This window comes from Notolepis coatsorum, assembly GCF_963971535.1.
Source record: "Notolepis coatsorum genome assembly, chromosome: 2".
Taxonomy (NCBI): Eukaryota; Metazoa; Chordata; class Actinopteri; order Aulopiformes; family Paralepididae; genus Notolepis; species Notolepis coatsorum.
In genome coordinates, this window is record NC_140166.1 from 69,676,529 (window position 1) to 69,703,283 (window position 26,755).

Consider the following 26,755-nt stretch of genomic DNA (forward strand, 5'->3'; position numbering starts at 1 on the left):
TGATGTGCTGGCTAGACCCTGTAGAGGCTGTATCGTGGCGCTCCTTAGAAGCGGCGGCGGTGTCTCCGCTAAGATTGCAGGATGTAGTGTACTCCACTGTCTCTATTGCGAAATGCCGGCTGAGGTATGGACCGATCATAACTCACGTGATCCAAACGTGGCGTAATGTACAGAGGTCGTGTGGGGTTAAATGCCCTTGGCACCTGGACTCTCCAATTTTTAATAACCAGCAATTACTTGTTGGACACAAGCCGGTTAATATTCCTCAATGGCAAAGGAGGGGAGTGCATACTCTGGAGGATATTTATGATAAGAACGGCCTCCGTGCGTTTCAGGACTTAAGAGAATTTTATGATCTTCCCGGCGAGTCCTTCTTTCTTTACCTTCAACTAAGGTCAGCACTGAGGGCGCATGGCGTACCGTGGGCTCAAGCCTTGCACCCACACCCCTTCCTCAGGCTCATAGTGGACAGGACGACATCCAGAGGGTTTGTCTCCGACTTTTATACGCTCTTAATTCAATCCACGTATAAAAACTTATCATTGGATACAATCTGGCGTGTGGATATCCCGGAGTTGGACCCCGAGTTTGACTGGGATGATGTTTGGGCAAATGTGGCATTATCTTCCCGCAACCCCAATCACCAGCAAATTAATTTTAATTATATTCATAGGACCTATCTTACACCTAGGAAGCTATTTGCTATGGGCCTGATAACCGACTCTCGGTGCACTTTGTGCTCTCAAAAGGCCACAGGCACTTATATGCATATGTATTGGGATTGCCCACCAGTGGCCCGCTTCTGGAGGTCAATAACGGACAAACTTTCAGATCTGTGTGGCTTAACTATCCCATTCACAGCTGTTACGCTACTCCTGAACGATATAACGACACTACCCGCGTCCGTACAACTGAAAAGGGTTGTCCTAGCGGGCGTCACAGCAGCGAAGAAGCTAATAGCAATGAGATGGAAGGAGCCTGAGAAGCTTACAATGATTAACTGGTCCCTAACTCTATTGGATGTGATTTATCTTGAGATATCCACAGCCCGGGTGATTGGGGTGGGGCAGGCTGGAATTGACCTGTGGTTCGCAGCAGCTGAGAAGGTAAAGACCGCAGTGTGCGGCTGAGCGGGGTTGGGGTGCGTGTTCGGGTGAGTCCGGCGGTCTCTTGGGAGGGGGAGGAGGAAATGTTTTTGTCTGTCTTGTCCCTTGTCTTGTCATCTTGAGTTTAGCTGGGGATATTATGGGGGGGCAGCTATTTAACTAGTTCTTCACTGTTTGGCCACTTTTACACGGTCTCTGTGAGTCTATGGAACACCTACAGGTTTTTGTTTTTTCATGAAGGTTCATTGCTCTGGTTTCAGGTCGTGTTCCCCCAAAAAATGGTCCTTGTGGTGGATTGGAGATGTACGTTTTATTAATATAGGGTCACACGGCCGGGAATCGGGACTGAACACTGGGAAAGACCATTTATTAGATAGTACCCCTTGGAATTAATTTAGTAGGTTGAACTCTGGTTTCTTTTCTCTTGTCTGTATAATTGTTAGTCATTATTATTATTGTTTTTGTTATTTTCTTGTGAAGTTCTATGTATTGTGATTGTGGTTAATGTGTTGTCTTGTTTTGTGAGAATGTCAATAAAAAAATTTGATCAAAAAAAAAAAGGTTACAAATTGAGAATTATGAATTGCGCTTATATGGCGAAGAACACTTAAGTAGGTCAAGAGCGTAAGTCCATGAGCATAATAAGATGGGTATAACTGACGCCACCTGTAGCATAAGAATTACATAAGGCGGGTGCTCCAGTAGCACACCATGTTACCGCGCTCGCGCGGGACTCCGTGCTGCGTCACGGATCTGGTTGACTCCGAGTTAGATTCCCGGACTCGCCGTCATTTGCCGAATGTCTCCCCCTGCTCTCTCTCCCGTTTCACCCTGCAACTGTCGGTCATGCTTGACCAGAAAAGCGATAAACGCTAAAAAATAAAGTAAAAAAAAAAAAAAAATTACACAAGGCACACTCGTAGTCAGCTGGAGATACTAGGGGGTTCCCTCCGGTTGTAAGCCAGCAGGGGAGAGGAATGTTCGGGAGCAAAGTCTGGATCAACGCGGAATAAAGAGACTCCAGATACAGGAGCCAGTGCAATAATCCCTTGGTCCGTAGACAAAGCAACAGCTATACTCCAATATGCAAGACAGCATGGATGAAAGCTAGCCAGCCTCTGTGGTCCTAGAGGCGGGCTCGATGGTGCTCCTCACAGGGTAGATCCCACACAGCAGTGGGGTAGACGATTCTCTGCTCCAGCAGCCACAGTACCAAAGCAATATAATCCAGCCGGAAAAGGCTCTGCATTCGCCGGTGTAGGTTCTCCGGTGTACATATCCAACGGTTCTCGTCTAGGACTCCTCGGATGGCGGCACGAGTTTAGGCCGCCCAGCCTGGATAAGTGCACTAGCTAGAGTACGACGAACCGGTGGTAATGCTGGTCACTGTAGAACGGTAGCCGCACGATACACTATAAATAATAGACTATTACTTTACAATAGAATAAGTCGAACTCGACGATACAGCGTTAAACTCTGACACTTTAGCTATCTATTTTGCACGCGGTTCTCAAGGCTCTATTTAGGTGCAAAGGGGCCCACTTCACGGCACGTTGTATCGTGGTGAAGGCTTCAACGTTTTGGGTCAACTAACTGCTGTATCCACCTGCGACGTATTTATACGTAAGGTGAATAATCTAGTGCCAACCTCAGTTCTGTCTCGTATTACTGCGCAAACCTGGACATGTTGAGACATGTCTTAGCGGTAGCTTTGAACTTGCCATTGGGGGTATGGCCGTTGGCGCCTAGGGGTCGCTGTCCAATAGGAGAACGAATATTATGGTCTGGCCTGTACCTAGGTAAAGGGATATTCCGTGTATATATACAAAGAATATACAAGGGATATCAGACGATATACAAATATTATACAATATATCTCAAGTAATAAATATATATATTCGGTTTAATCTGACCCTTTGTAACAAATGGTGTGACCAGAGAATAAAGTGGTTGAGAACAAAGCTTCAATCATAAGATGTGTATATTCTAGGCATGCACTGGCATGTCTGTAGGGAAACGTTCACACTGCTACTACCAAAAACCAATGCAGCAAAGAAAACGGTGTTATATAGAGCCATGTCATATTGGAACAGACTGCCAGTACATCTTACATTTGATTGACACATGGAGCACAACCCGTCCATTGAAGAGTCTATTGAATGTGTCCTCGACTTGATGAAAGTGGCGGCGAAAGTGGTGGCGAATGGAATTGCGGTGCACTGAATTGAATTTCAAGGTGATTCGGTTTAGTTTATTTAAATTATGTGTTTGATTGTTATTTCATTTTATTGATGATGTTTTATTCAGTTTGGTTCTGAATTAATTAAATAATTTGCTAATTTGTCAAGTGACTATTGATTTGATTGCATTTTAATCGGTTACACATTCATTTAATCGGTTACACATTAATGTACCCTTATAGGATGAATGTACAGGTGGATGGATGGGTGATGGATGGATGGACGTATAAATGGATAGATGGATGGATGGATGATGGATGGATGGATGGGTTTACGACATATAGATTAACAGACCGATCAATGGATGGATGGATGGATGGGTTTACGACATATAGATTAACAGACCGATCAATGGATGGATGGATGGATGGGTTTACGACATATAGATTAACAGACCGATCAATGGATGGATGGATGGATGGGTTTACGACATATAGATTAACAGACCGATCAATGGATGGATGGATGGATGGATGGATGGGTTTACGACACATAGATTAACAGACTGATGGATGGATGGACAGATGGAGTGATGAATGGTTGGATGGAAAAATGGATGGATGGATGAATTGATGACATATAGATTGACAGATGGATGGATGGATGATGGAACAATAGGGCTCTGGTTAGAGACAAATGGATAATGATGATAAATTATGAGGGAGAGAGTTACATCTCCCAGCTATGAGGTGTGTGTGTGTGTGCGCGCGTGTGTGTGTGTGTGTGTGTGTGTGTGTGTGTGTGTGTGTGTGTGTGTGTGTGTGTGTGTGTGTGAGTCTCCTCTGTATGTGTGTGTCTGCCTTGAGAGTGAGTGACATGCAGAACTGAATGAGTTGATTAGTTTTCTGCTCAGTTATTAGGATGCAGATTAGCTGCATTGAGAAGCATCTGGGGGCTTTGTTCAGACTCACACCACTTTCTCTCTCCTCCTCTCTTGTCCCCCACAGTCCTCTCTCCCCCTCTCCTATATGCTTCTCTACTCTTGCTCTCTTCCTCTCTCCACATATATGCTTTTCTCATCTTTCTCTCTCTCCTCCTATATGCTTCTCTCCTCTTTCTCTCTTCACCTCCTCTACTCTCATCTCCTGTCCTCATCTCCTCTCCCACTCCTCTCCTCCCCCACCTCTCTCCTCTCCTCTCCTCTCCTCTCCTCTCCTCTCCTCTCCTCTCCTCTCCTCTCCTCTCCTCTCCTCTCCTCTCCTCTCCTCTCTCATCATCTCCCCTTCTCTCCTCTCCTCTCATATCTTCCATTCTCTCATATCCTCTCCCCTTCCCTCCTCTCCTCATCTCATCTCCTCTCCTCTTCCCTCCTCTCCCCTCTCATCCCCTCGCCTCCTCTCCATTCCATTCTCTCTTTTCAACCTCTACAGGTGCAGCTTGATAAATTAGAATATTGTGGAAAAGTTATTTTATTTCAGTAATTCAATTCAAAAAGCAAAACTCTCGTAGATTATAGATTCATTACACACAAAGTGAAGTATTTCAAGCCTTTATTTGTTTTAATTTGGATGATTATGTCTTACAGCTCATGAAAGCCCAAAATTCTGTATCACCAATACAATTTTTAAAATAGATGTATTTTTCTTTTGTATATAGAAATGTCGGCCTTCTGAAAAGTATGTTCATGTATGTTCACTCAGTACTTGGTTGGGGCTACTTTTGCACAAATGACTGCATCAATACAGCTAAATATATAGACTTTTCCACGATATTCTAATTTATTTAGCTTCACCTGTACATTTCCTCTCACCTTCAACCTCTCTTTCTGTCTGCCCTCCTCTCCTCTCCTCCTCTATTTTCTCCATCCTCCAAATCTCTCCTCTCCTCTCCTCTTCTCTCCCACCCTCCTCTCCTCTCCCCTTCCCTCCTCTCCCCTCTCCTCTCCATTCCATTCTCTCTTGTCAACCTCTACATTCCCTCTCACCTTCACCTTCTCTTTCTGCCTGCCCTCCTCTCCTCTCCTCCTCTATTTTCTCCCTCCTCCAAATCTCTCCATTCCCGCTCTTCTTCGCCTCACTGAGTCCGTCACTCAGGACTTTCCGCTTTTCATACTTTTCTCATCAAGGCGAGAGGGAGCAAACTTAAGTGATGTATTGCATTATGTCTCCCGTGTCCTGAATAGGATTTGACTGGAGGCTGTGTTAGCACATTGGTGTGAACGCATTGCCCTATTTCTGAAGGAATAGGAAAAGAGAGAGAGGGGACCTTTTTTTCTCCTGAATTCAGCAAGTGGCCCTTTTCAACACATTCGTTGTCCACACAGCGACATCATTTTTTACTATTCAAAAGGAGCTAAAACATTATTTTATAGCACATGCTGTGTTGAATGTAACCAAGGACGTGTCATCACGACACCAACGCATTGTTTTTTGATCGTTTGATCAGCCTTCCACTGATCCCCAATCAGAATCAGATGAGACGGAAAGAGATGAGAGAGCAGAGGACAGATAGAAAAGGAAGGTGTGTGTGTGTGTGTGTGTGTGTGTGTGTGTGTGTGTGTGTGTGTGTGTGTGTGTGTGTGTGTGTGTGTGTGTGTGTGTGTGTGTGTGTGTGTGTGTGTGTGTGTGTGTGTGTGTGTGTGTGTGTGTGTGTGTGTGTGTGTGTGTGTGTGTGTGCGTGCGTGCGTGCGTGCGTTAAAGCAGGGTACGATCCCTCTGGGATTTGAACCTACGTAGATATTTTCTTGTTTGTTTATTTACACATATAAAAACAATTACATATATAATACAGTACAATCCACAACGGATGTGTAGGAGAATTGCCTAAAAACCCTCTCTAGGGGCTTGGCATGTGGCATTCACCAGGAAGCAAAATTACACTATTATATCGAGATAAGATATAAAATCCCCCCCCCCCCAAACAAACACACACAAGCAGGTCTACATATAGACACCGAAGCAGGCACCCATGCCATACGATTTCGGGTATAGAGAAAACAACTAATGACGGGAAGAATATATAATAAAAAACGAAAATACAATAACAAAATACAACAAGCCATCAGACCACAGTTTGTAAAGGGAGCCCATATGGGATATCATCATTATCAATACAGTGCTGCATAAAGTGCAGACTACATTAGGGTCTTCTTTTCCGCCCAGTGTGAGAGGCGCGGGCTGATGGAAGGAGGAACTGCATGGATCTGATTCAGTAGAGCCTCGTGTCAATAGCAGTAGCTGTGTGGATATAGCTGTGTGGATATTTTCCATTTCCATATTCACTGCATCAAAATGACATCATCAAAACTTGAGTGATATATATAGACATATATAGATATATGGTGTGCCTCGGGGGAACACTGCTCTTCCTTTACAATACTACAGTTTTTAAACATGTTGCAATATGCTGCTGATAATGATAATTGTATATTCATTTAAATGTAGAACATGTAATCGTCTGCCTCTCACTCCAAACAATAACAAAAGACTGCATTTGATGACTTTGTGAAGAAGGGTGCGATCGTGGAAGTTGTTGTCTCTTCATTGTTGAAATTCACTAGACTTTATCTTTTGGTTTTCTTTTAGCTAGATTGAGAATTAAAATGAGCCTGACATGGTTTGGCAGACTGGGGTACATCAACCCAAATCACCGAATTGATAAGTAGCTCAAACGTGTTAGCACAGCAAAGCTAATGCTAACCATTTCATGTAAGCGAATGGAAAATACTAGCACCACACTCCAAAAAACACAGATTTGGGGGGGTCTAACCTAGTTTCCTAGTTCAGGATTAGTCAATATTTTTAAACAAGTAGGGTCCATTTGATCAGATATGGTAATTTATAGCAAAATAGGTAGTTTAAAATAAGATGGTAGCTACTTCAGGGGGGGGGGGGGTTAGGAAGCGGGTAAAGGAGATATGACACCATTGACAGCAACAGGATACGGCATCTAGTCTGCTGGAAAGTAAAAGGAGAAGAACTAACCCCTAGCTAGGTTAGCTTATTTTCAGTTTACGAATGGACTACATTTCCCAAGGAGTCACCAGTCACCTTCAACGACGAACCCCTAGCTAGGTTATCTTATTTTCAATTGGAAATATGTTAGTTAACACTATGCTAGGCTCCAGCAGACAGTTAGCAGTTGGCTAGCTACCTAGCTAGGACTTACATGACACGGCAGCATGACTACAGGTTCTAGTTTGTAGATCATATAGGAGCTTTTGAACCAGCGGGCGGGCCAAATGCTATGTCACTTCTCCAGTCTACTCTTGTGTGTGTGTGTTGGGTTCTTACTGTGGATTAGTGAACAATGAACAGGTGGTCATCTTTCAGACTTCCTTTAATACTAAAGAGCAGAGGCCAGATGTCAGCGTGCTCTTTTAGTGTGCGTGTGTGTGTGCGGGTGTGTGTGTGTGCATGTGTGTGTGTATGTATGTGGGATGCCTGTGTGTATAATTGCTGTGTGTGTGCATGCATATACTGTATGTGTGCATTCATATTTGTGTGTGTATATCATGCACATGTGCATGCATCTCTGCCAAGGGCTGTTACTTGGCTACTCTATCCAGGAATTGATTGATTGATTGAAAACTTTATTAACAGATTGCAGAATGGGTACAGTACAGTACAGCTCAATACATACAATTGTTAAGGGGATGCAGACCAGAGAAAGACTTTCGTCTTGTTTACATCAGGGTCCCCCATTTTCAATTTTCAAGGCAGTGGACAGTTTATCGCAACGATAAACACTTATCTCTGTCCTTGGACCAAAGTGACATTGAATGCAGCAAGGAAACAACATCACCAGTAACATTAAAACAGACGGATCCACCCGGTGCAGTTTGTTGTAGGTTGTTGCACAAGGTTGGTTTCCCCAGTTAGTCTCTCAGTTCTACGACCGCCCTGCGCCGGTCATGTGAGTGTCCTCCATTTCACTTTCATTCTAGTTTGTTTTAGTCATTTACCTCTGGCCACCCCGAGCCTGCAGAGCAATACACGCATCTAGGTTTCCAGTCTGCTTTCCTCCTAAAGACGGGGACAGGATCCTGTTGGCTAGGGGCCAGAGGGACGTTCCTCCTCCTCCTCCTCCTCCTCCTCCTCCTCCTCCTCCTCCTCCTCCTCATCTTCCTCCACCTCCTCCTCCTCCTCCTCCTCCTGCTCCTCATCTTCCTCCTCCTCCTCCTCCTCCTCCTCCTCCTCCTGCTCCTCATCTTCCTCCTCCAGCTCCTCCTCCTCCTCCTCATCCTCCTCATCTTCCTCCTACTCCTCCTCCTCCAGCTCCTCCTTCTCATCCTCCTCCTCCTCCTGCTCATCTTCCTCCTCCTCCTCTCTCATCCACCTCCTCCAGCTCCTCCTTCTCCTCCTCCTCTCTCATCCACCTCCTCCAGCTCCTCCTTCTCCTCCTCCTCTCTCATCCACCTCATCCAGCTCCTCCTCCTCCTCCTCCTCATCCTCATCCTCATCCTCCTCATCCTCATCCTCATCCTCCTCCTGCTCATCCTCCTCCTCCTCCTTCTCATCCTCCTCCTCCTGCTCATCTTCCTCCTCCTCCTCTCTCATCCACCTCCTCCTCCTCATCCTTCTCCTTCTCTCTCATCCACCTCCTCCAGCTCCTCCTTCTCCTCCTCCTCTCTCATCCACCTCCTCCAGCTCCTCCTTCTCCTCCTCCTCTCTCATCCACCTCATCCAGCTCCTCCTCCTCCTCCTCCTCCTCCTCCTCCTCCTCCTCCTCCTCCTGGTTAGACCTGGTTAGTCCTGGTTAGTGCTGATTAGTCCTGGTTAGTCCTGGTTAGCTCTACAGGTCCAGTAGCCCTGGTTAGTGTTTTTTCTGACAACACTGACCCCTCATCTTGTGAATCTAGGTAACAAAATGAAACATGCACACAGGTAGTGTGATCGTTGCCCCGCGTGACAGGCGTTAAGGGGGAGCTGCTGTCCATGCTGGGTTTAGCTCGGGGCCCTCAGGGCACACAGACCTGCCAGCACAATAAACTCACGGGCACAGTACACGTGGTGAAAGAGTATGAGTGTGCATCAACTGTGATATTGGCAGAATGGGAAAAAAAACACAAGTGGGCGAATGGCTCTCTCTCTCTCTCTCTCTCTCTCTCTCTCTCTCTCTCTCTCTCTCTCTCTCTCTCTCTCTCTCTCTATCTCTCTATCTCTCTGTCTCTCTCTCTCTCTCTCTCTCTCTCTCTCTCTCTCTCTCTCTGTCTCTCTATGTCTCTCTCTATCTCTCTCTCTCTCTCTGTCTCTCTCTCTCTCTCTGTCTCTCTCTCTCTCTGCTTCTCCCTCTCTATCTATCTATCTCTCTCTCTTGTTCTATCTTTCAGCCTCTCTCTGCTTCTCTCTCTCTCTCTCTCTCTCTCTCTCTCTATGTCTCTGTCTCTCTCTCTCTGTCTCTCTCTCTCTCTGCTTCTCTCTCTCTATCTATCTCTCTCTCTTGTTCTATCTTTCAGCCTATCTCTGCTTCTCTCTTTCGCTCTCTCTCTCTGCTTCTCTTTCTATCTGCCTCTCCCTCTTTTTCTCTATCTATCTCTGTTTCTCTCTCTCTGCTTCTCTCTCTCATTCCCCCCTCTCTCTTTATCTGCCTCTCTCTCTCTCTCTCTCTCTGCTTCTCTCTCTCTCTCCCTTGCACAGGGAGCAGACAGTACAGTTCATCTTCCACTTCAGTGGTCAGTCCTGCCGAGAGTGGCCATCAGTCTTAATATCACACTGGAAGATAGGCTGGCTCAGCCTTCCACTGATCCCCAATCAGAATCAGATGAGACAGAAAGAGATGAGAGAGCAGAGGACAGATAGAAAAGGAAGGGGTGTGGGTGGGTGGGTGGGTGTGTGTGTGTGTGTGTGTGTGTGTGTGTGTGTGTGTGTGTGTGTGTGTGTGTGTGTGTGTGTGTGTGTGTGTGTGTGTGTGTGTGTGTGTGTGTGTGTGTGTGTGTGTGTGTGTGTGTGTGTGTGTGTGTGTGTGTGTGTGTGTGTGTGTGTGTGTGTGTGTGTGCGTGCGTGTACTGCATATCGGTATGTGTATGTGAACTAGCGGGTAATGAGAAAAAGAGAAAGAGAGAGGTCTAAAATAATGGTCTTCTGAAAAAAAGCCCATATCTGTGGAAACTGAATATCCACCCTAGGACACACCTCGCTACATTGTTGCAGTCGAGTCACTAAATCTCAAGTCACTAAGTCGAGTCGCGAGTCCTCTGTGTCCGAGTCCAAGTCACCAAAGAAGAGCCCGAGTCTTGAGTCGAGTCCCCATTACCCTACTCCCTAGTCTACATTAAACATAAATGACACAGCGGTAGGGATGCATGGGTACCGACTCCGGTACTTTTAAGGGTATCGACTAGGGATGTCCCGATCGCCTTTTTTTGCTTCCGATCCGATCCCGAGCATGTGATTTTAAATATCTATCGATCCGATCGTTTCCGATCCGATCTTTCACATTAGTAATCAATTTTGACGCATTTTTGTCAGAAACTGGCAGAGCGAGACAAGCCCAGTATAATAGTTGCCTAGTATAATAGTCCGGGGCGCGAGAGCGGAGGCTTTTGTTATTACATTCACCCTGAGAAATGTGCTTCTGCTTCATATGAGAAATATTAAAAGTTTCAATATATGTTTGCACATTAGTATACATTCAGTGTTCGACTTACGTAATGGTCCATTCTGGTCTGAAACGGCGACGATAGTCTGAAAACTTCGCCTCCAGCCTGCTGCTTCATGAGTTTTTCCTCCACGCGGAATCTCCTCCTTGCAAACATTGCAACTGGCTTGACTTTATATTTTAAAATGCTTAGTTCCAAACCTCTGACATTAAGTCTAGCTGCTCAAGTCAGTGGATATTAACCGTGTTTCGGGAGCGACGTGTTGTTGTTGTGATCAATTCAATGTGGTCGCGTGTAGCGTGTAGCGTCTAAATTAAAGGGAATGTTTGTTGCAACGGTGAAAATTAAAGGGGAATGTGTTTGTTGTGGATAATTATTCTGCTCTGTGTGACAATAAATACATTAATGATGATATATTATATGTAATTTAAAACCAAAACTAAGGCCTCCGTATGAGTTTAAGACGTGGACATGGTCATGTTTGTTGAATAAAATTTTTCTTTTTTTGACTGCCGATTTTTATTATTATTTTTTCCCGATCCCCGATCCTCTGAAAAGCACGTGATCGACGCCGATTCCGATCACGTGATCGGATCGGGACATCCCTAGTATCGACCGAATCACGTCGGTACTACAGAGTACCGATTCACGTGAGACCACATTTCGGTAATGCAATTTTATTTTTTATTTCTTTTATTCTATATTTTTTTCTCTAAATCACTGCTCTGTGACTACCTGGGGGAAAGCCTTTAGAGAACACAAATTACAATTTGGACTCAACTATTTGACAGTGTAATAATCTAACGGTTAGTATGTGGTGCCAAACTGAATCAACACATCTACAGCTTTTTATATATATAAATATTTTTTTTTATTATTAATTGGCGACCCAATAAAAACGGTTCCGTGACCCATTTTGGGTCGCGACCCTAAGTTTGGGAGACGCTGATCTAACCCAATCATCCTTTATGGATGTGATGTATGGGGTCGATCAATCATCGGGACTGTACTGTGTGGGACAGGCATCCCACACGGCTCTCTCAAACTACACATATGTGAATATCTATTCATTTTTCAACAGTTCTGCTTAAACGTACTTACTTCACTTTTCCTTTTTTTTTTTTATTGGTCTTTTTCCCCCTCCATTTTTCCTCCGATTTTCTCCCATCCCAATGTTAGTCGTATGCCAATTCCCAGTCCCTTCCTGATCGCTGCGCACTTACCCCCCACAGTCAGATCATCTGGGAGAGTGGAGGCTACCACGTGCTTCCTCCGACACACGTCCAGCCAATCACCGCTTCTTTTCACCTGGCAGCGCGGATTCTCATTGAGAGGGCGTAGCGTGTGGGAGGACCACACTATCCCCCTCACGTCCAATCCGCGCTTAGCAGGCGCCCCGACCGAACTGTAGGAGTCGCTGTTTACAACGACCCGGACCCACCCCGCCAGCTTCTCCCACCCTCTGATACAGCCAATTGTATCAGTGCAGACGGCCAGCCAAGCTGGTGACAACCCCGGAGCTTACTTCACTTTTCCTAATATATTTACTATCTAGTGTTTCTTCTTATTATTGTTATTTTTTTATAGGTTTTTATTTAAAACAAAAATTGACGTTCAGAAATCAGTTTTTATTTTTCAGTATTTTGAAGATACAGAAAACATGTATCTTAATGGAATACATTCCTCCCCACCAGTATTTCGTAGTTCATTTTGAGACATTTTGATGTATTTTTGTCGATCTCTGATCATGTGGTCAGACTTACAGTATACAGCAAGATCGCAAGACAGAGACCAAAAGAAAGAAATAATGAAAGGAAGGAAGGAAGAAGGAAAGAAAGAAAGAAAGAAAGAAAGAAAGAAAGAAAGAAAGAAAGAAAGAAAGAAAGAAAGAAAGAAAGAAAGAAAGAAAGAAAGAAAGAAAGAAAGAAAGAAAGAAGTCAAGTCAAGAGTTTTATTTGTCACGGCATACAAGTATACAATGAAATGCGGGTGGTCTTGCCCGCAACGATGTGCAATACAGTAGTACAACATATAATAGAATCCAATAAAACAACATTGTGCAATAAACAGGTAACATAGTGGGGCATCTCTGTATTTGTACATAAGTTATTCACAGAGCATGGAGGACATGCTAGGTCCTTTGGTAGTGCAATACACTGTTACTGTTGCTATACTATTTTTAAAGTGACCTTTCCTTAGTGGCCATAAGTGTGGGCGTGTGCAGCATGAGTGAGTGCTTTCTCATGTTAAAGTGGCTGCTAGTGTGCGAGCGTGCACAGCGTGCGTGTCGTGTGTGTGCTCATGTGTGCTTGTGTGTGGAGAGTTCAGTGTTCTGTGGCACTCAGTGTTCAGTGTTCAAGGCTCTGATGGCCTGGGGGAAGAACCTGAGCCGAAGCCTCTCTGTCCTAGTAGCTGGGGTTCGCAGGCGTCTGCCTGACCTCAGCAGCTGGAACAGGCTGTTGTTGGGGTGGTGAGGGTCTTTCATTATTCTGCAGGCTCTGGATTTGCACCTCTTGTTGTATAGAACCTGCAGGGGAGGTAGTGCAATACCTGTGGTACGCTCGGCTGAGCGCACCACTCTCTGTAGGGCCTTCTTGTCCTGTGCCCAGATACTCTGAACTTCCTTAACTGTCTCAGGTGGTAGAGGCGCTGCTTCGCCTTTTTTACGACTGTGTCTATGTGTGTTGACCATGTCAGATCCTCTGAGATGTGGACCCCCAGGTACTTAAAGCTGCTCACCCTGTCCATGGTAGCCCCGTTTATCCTCAGTGGTGTGTGTGTCTCCTGCTGTCCTCTCCTATAATCCACAATCAGCTCCTTGGTTTTACCAATGTTCAGGAGCAGGCTGTTATCCCGGCACCAGCGTTCCTGTATCTCAACCTCCTCCCGGTAGGCCTTCTCGTCGTTGTCCGAGATCAGCCCCACCACCACTGTGTCGTCTGCAAACTTCACTATGGAGTTGGAGCTGAACTTGGCCACACAATCGTGTGTGTAGAGTGAGTACAGCAGGGGGCTCAGAACACAGCCCTGGGGGGACCCGATGCTCAGGGTGATGGTGTTGGAGGTCTGACCCCCCACCCTGACCGCCTGGGGTCTTTCACTCAGAAAGTCCAGTACCCAGGCGCTCAGAGCGGAGCTCAGACCCAGCTCGATCAGCTTGTCCACCAGTCTGGTGGGGACTATGGTGTTGAACGCTGAGCTGTAGTCAATGAACAACAGTCTCACATAGCCCCCCTTCTGGCGGTCAAGGTGAGAGAGGGTGCTGTGCAGTACCTGGGAGACCGCTTCGTCAGTGGACCTGTTTGTCCTGTATGCAAATTGCATAGGGTCCATATCACTGGGGAGGGAGGCACAAATGTGATCCTTGACCAGCCTCTCGAAACATTTCATGACCACAGAGGTGAGTGCCACCGGTCTGTAGTCATTGAGACATGTTGGGGAGGGTTTCTTTAGTACAGGGATGATGGTAGACATCTTGAAGCAGGCAGAAAGAAAAGAAAGAGAAAGAAAGAAAGAAAGAAAGAAAGAAAGAAGAAAGAAAGAAAGAAAGAAAAGAAAGAAAGAAGAAAGAAAGAAAGAAAGAAAGAAAGAAAAGAAAGAAAGAAAGAAAGAAATTATTATTGTTATTATTATTATTTATTTGTTTATTTATTTGTTTATTAGCAAAGGATCCCCATTAGCTGACGCCAATACGTCAACTAGTCTTCCTGGGGTCCGAGACAACATTAAAACATTACAACATATACATTACAATTAAAACATAATACAATTAAAACATAATACAATTAAAACATAGCAAGACGTACCAACCGAGGAAACACAACAACATTAACACTTTGATCGCCATGGTTAAATTCATAATTTACCATCCTAGCCAGCTCTATTTGTCTATGGAGAAGTTCCCCTTCTTTGCAGGGCTATAACTTTTTAAATTCTATTGCTAAATTGACATTATTATGGCCCATTCAATGTCCTATATGTATTGTTCATGGTGTATCAATGTTATACTTTTTCATTCACATATTCATACTAAAATACGGTCTAAAGTACAAGTATGTTTTTATCGTTTTCTGCAGCTTCCTCCAGAACTTGATTTATAGCCCCAAATGCACTATATTGATGATCAAATACAGTTTGGTAGCGATCGGTGCCAGATGAAAAATTTCAACTGGAGGTACTTCTAGAACAGACCTGGGCATTGTACGGCCCGCGGGATGATTCTGACCGGCCCGCGAAAGATTACATGATAATAAAAAAAAATAAAAAAAAAAATTTTTTTTTTTTTTTTTTTTTTTACTTTTTTTTTCTTCATGTTCACACGCACAATATACGCTTACCTATGATTTGACTTGATTCAACAACAAAGCAGTCGGGGCAAGCCGAAAACGGTCGAAAGTGTGGTTATTTGAAGTTTGGATTTTTTTTCTCACAACTGAGATAGGTAGATTACATTTTTAGAGACTAAAGTACAGAAAAAAAGTACCGTTGGGTACCGGTATCGATTCACAGGTACCGGTACCGTATCGGTTCAAATGTGAACGGTACCCATCCCTACTGAACACACAACTGCAGGGCAAGGGCATTTTTGCTCATGAAATAGCCATGTGAAAGCCTTCATGACAAAGTTGCAATTAATTTCAAGGCAACTAGGCAGCAACAATCTCAAACACATGAAAACCCTGAAAGAAGTCAAACCATCAGCTGATCACCGGCACAGGTACTCATCCATGTTGGGAGCACTGCATGATGAATTTTCAAGGCGTTTTCAAGATTTCAAAAAGGTTGAGGATGAAATGCAGCTGGTTTCCTCTCCCTTTACCTGCAGTGTTGATAGTTGTTCAGCTTGAACTCATTGACCTGCAGTCTGATTCACTACTGAAAGAGCACTTTACCAAGTCCAGGTACAGATCCTCTCTCACTGATGAACATCTGTGCTTCACATCTCCACCTCAGACATGCAACCTGACTTTGATGGACTTGTTAAAGATCAACAGAGACTGGATTTCTCACACTGAATGAAAAAAAGACCTGAAGAACACTAAAATGTGGAAATATAACAAGTGAAATGGGACACTTGATATTTTTTTTTTTTTTTGCACAGTTCTGAAAACATTAAATGTTTAATATAGGCATGTAAAGTAAAAAAGGCTACAAAACTGGGACACCTTTCTTTACACAGTTCAGTGACATGTCTTGTTTATTTTTGCTATAAGATGATGTGATGTCTTTAGAAAGCTAAGACAATCCTTGTTTCAATAGTATATGAAACTCAAAATTCCCTTTGTTATTAATGTTTCACATTTTGTTTATCATTTTGGAAATAAATTCTATTTGAATAAATGATATTTTTGAAAGCTAACCTCACCTTTTAATTGCCAAATAATAACATACACTCTTACCAGGGGTCAAAACAATGCCATTTACTGCTTTTTATATAGAAATAAAATGTATATTATGCATAATTGAGTTTGGAATTTTGGCCCGGCCCTCCAACATATTTTCAGTTGCTCATTCGGCCCCCTGGGAAAAATAATTGCCCACCCCTGTTCTAGAAGTTACTACGTATCATCTGATATTGACCGGATGGGCGAGGGGGCGTTTATAATTCCGTGGGCAACGTTATACCATTCATCTAGTGTGGGTCATATGATCATCAGATCAGTTAGTATAGAAGACGTTAGAAAATAACGTTGAAACTCACCGTATCTTCCGTTGGACGATCAGCTTGGAGTAGACGGTTTTCGATTATGGGATGTTGATCCTGATGAACCATTTCCAGGTTGTATAATACTATATACGTCCAAATAACGTTGTTTATTGAGTTAGGGCGAGCTATTGATTATCCAGTGTGTTGAGATAGAGTCCTGCTAATGATCGCGAGTGCCCGGACGAAATATGGATGAGCACTTCCTGTTTGACGAGTCACTTCCTGTTGGCGATCTGCCGATCGGCCACCAGATGGCGCTCTTGAACCGCTAGAGAGTTGAGTGGAGATCAGCAGTATATCTCAGGACCCCGGAGGAGAAATATGATTTCGATCACAGATTTTTGAAATATTGACATCAAAGACGAGTTACGGCGTCTTCGGCAGAATGAGCATGGCTAGGAATGACGTCTAAACACGTCATCGGCGATTAAAGTGTTAACACACAAACAAATGATATCTAAATATATACAAATCAAAGGTAACATATTGCATTACTCAACATTATCAATATTGGCTCACATGTAATATTTTAATTTCTTTTTGAAGCTTGCTACACCTCTTATGTCACGTGACGTATGCCACTTGGAAGACAATTCCATGCCCTGATAGCCCTATATAGAACTGTTCTTTGCATACTGTTAGTATTTGCATGGCGTAGAATAATCTGCCCTCTACTTGCCCCTCTGGTAAAATGCATGTGCACTTTTGAGCTGTCAATTATTTTATCCGTGATATATTTAGGACTGTGGGTTGTGATGACTTTATGAAAACAAATTAATAAGTTGGCAGAAAGTCTTTTCTCAACACTCCGCCAACTAAGACGTCCATGCATTTGAACAACACTAGTCCTATTAATGAACAACCAAGAACGAGTCTTGCTGCCTTATTTTGTACCACTTGTAACCTGTCCCTTAGGGGTCGACGGGGTTTATTGCACCCATCGGCGGAGAACAAAAGGATTTAAATCTCTCACAAATGCTCAGGAAGTCCCGTTTTTCAGAAATCTGTAAAAATGGAACAAAGACAATTTCGAGTGCATATAGTGTAATCTATATGTATCCTTACTTGCTAAACGTAATACGACTTGTAAATATGTTTAATTCTTGCTAAATTGTATAGTTCTAAATGATCCCTGTATTCCCGAACTACAACGCGTCACGTACATGCACGCGCACACACACAATCAGCGCATAGGTGTTAATCACTGAGTGATCTAATATGCATATTCTTCAGCGCGAGAGGGGGGAGGGATTCTGTTTCTCACTGTCTGTCGTTGATAATATAATCTGAAGAGGTCCTGCATTATTATTATTATCATTCTCGAGAATACACGCGGACCCGACGGAACGTTAACTTATGAATTAAAAGTAGTCTAACATGCTTTTCATCCTCACCCATGTATATATCGCGCTAAAATATTAACTACTGTATGGCAGAGACAGAGTGCGTGTGTGTACGAGTTATGAGTTATCTCGCAGTTCATTCAAGCGCGCTACGTGATGACAGCTCTCTATCTAGAGTAGAAAGGTGCGCTCAGTAGAGCACACACACACACACACTCTCTCTCTCTCTCAAACAGAGAAATCAAAAGAAATCATTTCTTGTACAGTCTTGTACAGTGGGTGATAATATTGTCACAAGGAAAGATGAAATTACATACCTAGGTTTCATCCTAGAGGCAAATCTTTCCTGTGACAAAATGGAATCCAATGTAATAAAAAAAGTAAAAAAAAAAAGTTGCAAGCCATTCTGAAGAAGGTGTGTTCACACCAAACGTCATGATTACAGGCTGCCAATAAATTTGGAAAAACCTGGAGTGCGTGCCTGGACATTGTTTCCCTATTTTTAAATAAAAAAAAGTCAACCAACGAACTAGATTCTTGTACCGGATCTCCTCTCTGGTAAACAAGAATACCCTGAAGGCTTATGGTGGCACACAATGTGATATGCTACAGTGTAGGTTAGTACATTCTGGAATGTTGTGTTGTCATAGTAGTGATGTCATAGCAGAACCTTCCAGACCTGCACTCATTGTATAATAGTACTATACAACAATATACTATTACTGCCAAGCAATGTGACACACACACACACACTCTCTCTCTCTCTCTCTCTCTCTCTCTCTCTCTCTCTCTCTCTCTCTCTCTCTCTCTCTCTCTCTCCTCTCTCTCTCTCTCTCTCTCTCTCTCTCAAACAGAGAAATCAAAAGAAATCATTTCTTGTACAGGCTTGTACAGTGGGTGACAATATTGTCACAAGGAAAGATGAAATTACATACCTAGGTTTCATCCTAGAGGCAAATCTTTCCTGTGACAAAATGGAATCCAATGTAATAAAAAAGTCAAAAAAAAAGTTGCAAGCCATTCTGAAGAAGGTGTGTTCACACCGAAACGTCATGATTACAGGCTGCCAATAAATACTTTGTGTGTGTAACCAAATGCATACCTACATGTATGACCTATATCTATCTACTACTTTTGGATATGAGCATTTTTTCAATAAGTATTGTTATGGGAGATTAATACTATAATAATGAGCAATAACTTGTTCTGAGTCCAAAAGTTGAAATAAGGAAATAGAAAATAGATTTAATTCCTCACATAGATCAATTGATAAGGAATGCACAGTTGAAGATCAGACTACACCAAATGTCCGATCACCAAGTGAGGACGATCTCTCGTCCGGCAAGACCGTTAATACAAAATTAATATATACATATGACGTGGAAGGAACTGGAACATCACCCTGAGGATTGGCTGAAATGACTATTATGGCTGCTTTACAAGGAAAACAGAGCGGATCCCATAACAATGTCACTTATGGCCTTATAGCAAGGATCAACATAGATCATAACCATATTGTTTTGACTGGCTAATGTGTGCTTCTCTTAAAGAACACATTGGTTTGACCCCGAGGCTTTGGTATCTTGGAGAAAATTAGAAGAAAACATAGTAGCCCCACAGAGACTGAAAGACATAGCATACACTAAACTTTCAATCAAGCATTGTGAGGCGAGAATTTGGCCCAATAATAACCCATGCAATCAGGACATGGCGGGAAACTCAAAGGAAATTTCCTAACAATCAAGTATGGCATAATCACACTCCCATATTCAATAACAATGCTCTCTTAATGGAAAACGACCTATAAGATTCCCTGTATGGGAAGAAAGAGGCATACACTCATTAGGGATATTTTTAATAACAAGGGCCTCTGTAGTTATGTCGAAATATGCATAAAGTTTAACCTCACCGAGTCCACATGGCTTTTTTACATACAGTTAAAACTTTGTATGAGATCCCACGGTGTTCCATTACACATACCAATTGAACACCACAGATACCACAAATTTTTCTATGACAGAAATACATTGGGAGGTTTTGTATCAGGTTTTTATTCACAATTACTAACGTCCTCGTACGAAACCCTTCAACTAGACAATGTCTGGAGGAGGGATATACCAGACCTGGAAAATGACTTTGATTGGCAAGGAGCCTGGGCAAATGTCCGACTTACATCAAGGAACCCGGATCATCAACAAATCAATCTGAACTATATTCACAGGACATACTTGACTCCTATAAGGCTGTGCAAAATGGGGCTTATACAAAACTCCAAATGCTCCCAATGTACAAATGGGGACGAAGGACATTTATGCACATGTATTGGACTGCCCACCAGTTAAGACATTCTGGGAAGATGTGTCCCAACAATTATCAATACTCGTATTTTGGAATATACCTGTACACCCCGCTGTATTGCTATTGAATGATGTTTTTGAGTTTGCAGTGAACCCACAACTAAAAAGATTGGTTTTATCGGGTATCACAGTAGCTAAAAAACTGATTGCATCACGTTGGTTTCAACCGGAAAAAATGTGCCGGAAAGTGTGGTTTCTTACATATCTTGATGTGATATATCAAGAAATATCAACAGCAAGAATTCTAGGGCTCAATGAATCCAAAATGTTAATGTGGTTAGAAGTGGTGGAGAGAATAAAAGCTAGCCTATAATGGTGATGTCTGTTAGGAGTGAGGGATAATGGAGGTACTATCCAAGAGGGGGTCCGGGGAGGGGGGGATTTGAGCTGGAGCATATGTGTGTAGGGTTTTAGAAAATAGGTATTCGGGGTATATTATATACTAACATTATATAATTGTAACTTCGCTGGATATACACGGTATACGGTTAAAATGTTATTATTGACTATTTTTGTTTTATCCTGTTTCTGTACTTGCATATATTTTAACCACCTTTACTGAAAGTTTCATTATACATTGTGTGTTGAGTACTGACTTTTAATAAGTTTTGTTTGCAATAATAAAAAAAAAAAAAAAAAAAAAAGAGAAACGCACACACTACGTTGATATCTGATGACAGCGCCCTCTCATACAATACCACAATGGTATGATAATATATTTCCACGACAGTATGGATGCCTGAACACAGAATGTCACCAGTACCACTGACTACCACGGCAAGCCTATAGAAAATTATTCTATTTAATAATAATAATTCTTTCTTTCTTTCTTTCTTTCTTTCTTTCTTTCTTTCTTTCTTTCTTTCTTTCTTTCTTTCTTTCTTTCTTTCTTTCTTTCTTTCTTTCTTTCTTTCTTTCTTTCTTTCTCTTTCTTTCTCTTTCTTTCTCTCTCTCTCTCTCTCTCTCTCTCTCTCTATCTATCTCTCTATATCTCTCTCTAAAATACACTATACTGTAAACACAGTAAAATCATGGTAATTGTGCATATGTTGGGTATTGTATGGATACAATACCCAACTATGTAGTGGCTGCTTGTCGCTAGGCTAGGCCTCCTGCTGGGTCCATTCACTGGAATAACAAAGGAACGACTGGGCCTTTGCTCCAGGTGTGAAATGGTTCTAGTGACATTGATCACATTGAATTCTGGGAGTGTAGTTCTTTCATCAGATAGCTGAATGAACTTGGATCCTGTTCAAGTCCTATCCTGAAAAGTAGTTAGGATTTTACCAGAATGTTTGATAGGACATTGATTGAAAACTATCGTCTCAAATTTGACAATTGATGGCTTATTTTGAAGGTATGAATCTGTAATTTTACATTATGTAACAAAAAAAAGGGAATATTCTGAGGAAGAGAAGCGCTTCAGCTAGACTCCATTAAGTGAGAGAGGCAGAGAGAGAGAGAGACAACGGGAGTTGCTGAGGTGTATCCAAGAGGAGTTGGAGCTTCTCTAGGGATCCTGTTGAGACGTGCACACGCGCACACACACACACACACACACACACACACACACACACACACACACACACACACACACCACACACACACACACCTACACACACACACACACACACACACACACACACACACACACACACACACACACACACACACACACACACAACCCCCTGAAGTGATGACATGCCCACCGAGTCATGAAGGATGTCTGCTCAGTCTTTGCGGCTCGTCTCTCATCTCTCTCTCTCTCTCTCTCTCTCTCTCTCTCTCTCTCTCTCTCTCTCTCTCTCTCTCTCTCTCTCTTCTCTCTCTCTCTCTGTCTCTCTGTCTCTCTGTCTCTCTGTCTCTCTGTCTCTCTGTCTCTCTCTCTATCTCTCTCTATCTCTCTTATATCCCTCTATATCTTTATATCTCTCTATCTCCTATCATCTCTCTCTCTCTATCATAAATAACCACAGCTTTCAGATTAATAACTCCTGTGTTCAGTTGTTAAGGTGGGGCGACTAGGTGTGTAGAACAAGGCAAGCCGTGTAGCCACAGAGGAAAGGTGGTCAGTATGCCTTTTGCACATGTATGTTTTGGCGAGAGATTCATAACAGCTGTGTATGATCTATTTTCTTGAACGATTGAATGATACACGTACAGGGCTGTAAAACTGAAATTATTTGAAAGGAAATAGCATTTTTTTTTTTTTTTTTTTTGTCTTTTTCCCCCTCCATTTTCCTCCGATTTTCTCCCATCCCAATGTTAGTCGTATGCCAATTCCCAGTCCCTTCCTGGTCGCTGCGCACTTACCCCCCACAGTCAGATCATCTGGGAGAGTGGAGGCTACCACGTGCTTCCTCCGACACACGTCCAGCCAATCACCGCTTCTTTTCACCTGGCAGCGCGGATTCTCATTGAGAGGGCGTAGCGTGTGGGAGGACCACACTATCCCCCTCAAGTCCAATCCGCGCTTAGCAGGCGCCCCGACCGAACTGTAGTAGTCGCTGTTTACAACGACCCGGACCCACCCCGCCAGCTTCTCCCACCCTCTAATACAGCCAATTGTATTAGTGCAGACGGCCAGCCAAGCTGGTGACAACCCCGGAGCTGTGAGCTGGATTTGAACAGGCGAATCCAGCTCACAGCTCCGGGGCTGGTGACGAACGCAATCTCCGCTCGGCCACCTAACCGCCTTAGGAAATAGCATTTTAACAAATAACAAAAATGTTTTCAAATATTTTGTATCTCGATCACGTTTTTTCCAATGACTCACTCGTCTATTGTTCATTGAACGTGGATCGGATTGTTCTTCAGCCAACGCTGTAGTTCAGTGTTCAGTATTGGCAGTGAGAGCGTGTTATTGGTGCTTCCATAATCCCTTTGATCCCCAAACTATTTAGCATATGTACCCCGATCAGTCTTACAGTTCAATATGGATCAGCTGTTTCTACTCCGCCTCAAAGAGGCCTCTGCCCTCTCAAATGGCTTCTGTTCAAATCCCCCTGATCTATCGATCTGCTGCTGCGTTTTTTTCCCACCTGACAGCTGATCCCCACGTCAGCCTGGCTTCAACGTAGTCACGCTCAGTCCAATCCCCATGACGTATTGATCTGTTACTTGTGCCCTCTTACCTCTGACCCCCAAGTCAGTTCAGATACGCAATTGATCGTGATTGTCTGTTGAGTCTTTGAGCCAACGAGAGACACGCACACACACACACGCACACACACACACACACACATACACACGCGCACGCACACATACACACGTTTAGGCATAAAAGTAGAATTTCATAGTGTGGCGTGTGTGTGTTGTTCTCGTGGAGGAGTGTGTGACGTGTGTGTGTTGTTCTCGTGGAGGAGTGTGACGTGTGTGTGTGTGTTGTTCTCGTGGACATTAGATAGGGGGGGGGGTAGTTATGGAACCTGGACATTAGATAGGGGGGGGGGTAGTTATGGAACCTGGACATTAGATAGGGGGGGGGGGCGTTATGGAACCTGGACATTAGATAGGGGGGGGGGGGGGGGTAGTTTATGGAACCTGGACATTAGATAGGGGGGGGGGTAGTTATGGAACCTGGACATTAGATAGGGGGGGCGTTATGGAACCTGGACATTAGATAGGGGGGGGTTATGGAACCTGGACATTAGATAGGGGAGGGGGGTAGTTATGGAACCTGGACATTAGATAGGGGGGGGGGGTAGTTATGGAACCTGGACATTAGATAGGGGGGGCGTTATGGAACCTGGACATTAGATAGGGGGGGCGTTATGGAACCTGGACATTAGATAGGGGGGGGTTATGGAACCTGGGACATTAGATAGGGGGGGGCGTTATGGAACCTGGACATTAGATAGGGGGGGGTTATGGGAACCTGACATTAGATAGGGGAGGGGGGTAGTTATGGAACCTGGACATTAGATAGGGGGGGGGGGGGTAGTTATGGAACCTGGACATTAGATAGGGGGGGCGTTATGGAACCTGGACATTAGATAGGGAGGGGGGGGTAGTTATGGAACCTGGACATTAGATGGGGGGGGGGGGGGGGGGGGGGCGTTATGGAACCTGGACGCGTGTAGTCTTTTACCAACCCACTTTCAGTTTTCCGCGATCTGATTGGCCACTGACGTTTGCTCTCAGCGCCAATCGCGTTACGCCTAGTTCTGCCTCTAACAGCCTGCTAGCTAGCTAACGCCTAGTTATATCACTGGTTAAGCTTGGCGACTAGGGATGTCCGATATTATCGCCCTACCGATATTATCGGCCGATATTGGCATTAAAATGTGATATCGGAAAATATCGGTATCGGTTTAATTTTTTTTTTTTTTATTTCTATAACCTGTATTTACCCAGGCAAGCAAGTAAGAACAATTCTGATTTTATTTATTGTCAAAAGGGGGGGGGGGGGGGACCCTGCATATATCGGTATCGGTTGATATCGGTTGATATCGGTATAGGAAATTAAGAGTTGGGACAATATCGTATCGGTAAAAAAGCCAATATCGAGCATCCTATTGGCGACTCTTTCGGAAGTTGGTTAAGGTTAGAGTTTGTCTTTAGAGCAGGGCGATAGACCACCAGCCCTGATTCCAAACTCTAACCTTAACCAACTTCTAAAGAGTCACCTAAGCTTAACCAGTGATAGAACTAGGCGTTAGCTAGCTAGCAGGCTGTTAGAGGCAGAACTAAGCGTAACGCGATTGGCGCTGAGAGAAACGTCAGTGGCCAATCAGATGGCGGAAAACTGAAGTGGGTTGGTAAAAGACTACACGCAACCTGGACATTAGATAGGGGGGCGTTATGGAACCTGGACATTAGATAGGGGGGCGTTATGGAACCTGGACATTAGATAGGGGGGGCGTTGTTGACCCACTTGAGAACCACTGGTCTCCAGAACCTGGACACTGTTCACACTTTGAAACAACGCTCACCTCCACTAGTCAAAGTAGAGACCAGGATGAGTCTGTGTCGTCATACATAGATCGCTTCCCCTTTACTACCGGGAGACAGACACACGCTTGTGCCGTGTACGAATCATTGGAAGTGCTCTCCTGGGAGAACGCCGTGGACTGTGGCTCCCATCCTCTGTTCCTTTATCATCCTAGACCTGAGGTGCACAAGAGGGACTGTTATCGTGATGCTGTCGCATGAAACGTGCTCCGGTTTGCCAAATTGGTTCCTTTTTGTGGAGGAATTCACCGCGAGTGAGGATGTACTCAGTCAGATGCACTTAACACAGGTTTATTTAGCTCAAACAGAGTATCGAGTACAAATAGATTAAGAGTTATTGCTGGATGACTCCGGGAGTGCCTAGTATCCCTCCAAAGAGCTTCCAGAATCCAGTAAAACCCTAGGCTTTTATAGTGAGAGAAGGGGATTGTGGGTAGATCAGGCCAGGTATTGGGTTGCAGGGGGGCCAGGAGGAGGGAGGGTGGTATCAGGTACTGTAAGAGACAAAAGGTGGATACATGGGGGAGGGTAGACAGAGGTGTGAGGGGGAATAACAAGACTGGGAGGGAGGTTGGAACATGACTGGGAGATTGTTTGAGGGGGGAGGGGATCATTATTCCACACATCACAATTCAAAACTGGTAACGTAATTTTCTACGTGATTCAGAAACAGATTGGTTTGCTAGGGAAGCTAACCTACCCATGGACAATATGAACGTTATATCAAGCTTACAAGTCCAAAATAATACATTGGGAAGAAAAAAAAGAACCCCCCCCCCCCCCCCCCACTCTTATAATGTCAAACTAAAATGAGATATGTAGTGATGGACTTCCTTGGCCACCTCACCCTTGAGAAAGAGATTATTGATCTCAGCAGGAGTTTATTTTACCTGGTTAGATAAATGTGTAAAAAAAATTAGAACAATAAAATATCAGAATGTTGTTTGATATTTGTGATTCCCATGCCCATCACATATCCTTCTATGATTGTCCTCTGTGCCATACCACTGAATAACAGGGAATACACGTTCCTTTATAACGCCGTCCAAACTCCTGTCCCGACACACTCTTCTGACTGAATGTGTCTTTTGTTTGATCACATCTTGACTATTCAAACCTTCTCCCAGGAGAGTGTTTTTTTGCGAGAAAGGATTGCTTCATCGTGACGGCTTTGAATGGGTGCGTTAGTTTCGCCTTTTAACCGATGCAGCCGGTGAAGACAGGAGCGCTTCTAATTAACACGGCATTCAGCACCAGCAGGGGTCCAACGGGCGAATCAAGCGAGCCGAACCCGGACCTTATTAGTATGGTAATCAAGTCACTCCGCTAATGACTTATTAGCAATTCAGCTCCCACACACAAATACTGTATAGTGCATGACTCCGCTAGTATGTGCACACACACACACACATGCACACACCCACCCACAGAGGCACACACACACACACACACACACACACATCACTGTCTCTCACTCAGACACACACACGTATCCACATACACATCTTC

The 26,755-nt window shown here is 43.8% G+C and overlaps 1 protein-coding gene across 1 annotated transcript in view; it reads left to right on the forward strand.

The window, feature by feature from the left end:
- Positions 1-26,755, forward strand: part of itfg1 (integrin alpha FG-GAP repeat containing 1) — a gene marked incomplete at its 3' end in the record, with an annotated part of 338,836 nt that overhangs the window by 311,290 nt on the left and 791 nt on the right. The gene's annotated exons all lie outside the window — the stretch shown is intronic.